A 1,269-nucleotide genomic window follows, 5' to 3' on the forward strand; every position below is an offset into this window, starting at 1 on the left:
TCTAGCAATAACACTGCTAGGTCTGTATCTCAAAGATATCCCAAAAAAGGGAAAAGGACCTATTTGTACAAAAATATTTATAGCAGTTCTTTTTGTGATGGTCAATAATTGCAAATCAAAGGGATGCCCATAAATTGAGGAATGGCTAAACAAACTATGGTATATGATTGTAATAGAATATAATTGTGCTATAAGAAATGACAAGCAAGATGATTTCAGAAAAACCTGGAAAGACTTTATGTGAACTGATGCATAGTGAAGCGAATAGACCCAGGAGAAAATTGTACATAATAACAGCAATATTGTTCAATGAAGAACTGTGAATAACTTAGCTATTTTCAGCAATACAGCGATCCAAGACAATCCCAAAGGACTAATAATGAAGTATATTATCCACCTCCAGATAAAGAACTAAATACAGACTGAAGCATGCAATTTTTCACTTTCTTTCATTTTTTTCCCTTTTATTCAAGTCTTCTTATACAAAATGACCAATATGGAAATGTTTTACATGATTGCACATGTCTAGCCTATATCTGATTGTTTACTATCTCAGGGAGGGAGGGAGGTAAGGAGGGATAGAATTTTGAACTCAAAACTTTAAATAAAAATGTTTTAAAATTTTTGGGGAAAATTCAGTTTATCAGGCCTTGAGATGAAGCATGCCATATAGGTAGTGTTTGTATTGGTTGATGGCCATCACACCATGTGGGTCTTGTATAAAGCCACCAAGCTAGTTTGTAATTGAGGAGGAGTTCCTTGGAAGGGTTGGGGAGCAGAAGAGGTCTTATCTGAGGTCTTGGCCTAGATCTCTTCCCCACCTTTGGTCAGAGAAGGACCTTGTAAACTTCAAAAGGTCTGGAGGATTTTGAATTTAATCTCATCATCATCTTAGTTCTAGGAGCATCTCCAGAACAGCTGGCACATTATTTGCATCTGGAGCAGAGAATTAACTAGATACAATGAAGAAAAGCAAATTCAAGATTCTACTAGGAGCCAAACAGAAGAGCTGTATCATGCCTGGGGAAATAATCTCAAAGATCTCATCAAAAAGATCTCATAATCTTTGAGATGTGACTTATTCCTCTGCCACAAATGCTAAATTTAAATCCACTTTTCCCTGGACTCCATGTAATTGTGTAATTTATCCCCTTTTTCGGAGGAGTGTTTTGCCTCAACTATACTGCCATAATAAATGCATGTTTCCAAAAGCTAATTACATTCTCTCTCTCTCTCTCTCTCTCTCTCTCTCTCTCTCTCTCTCTCTCT

The sequence above is a fragment of the Petaurus breviceps genome, unplaced genomic scaffold (genome assembly GCF_028583685.1).
Source record: "Petaurus breviceps papuanus isolate PSGF00001 unplaced genomic scaffold, PetGlider_PUasm1.0 90994, whole genome shotgun sequence".
In the NCBI taxonomy this organism is placed as follows: Eukaryota; Metazoa; Chordata; class Mammalia; order Diprotodontia; family Petauridae; genus Petaurus; species Petaurus breviceps.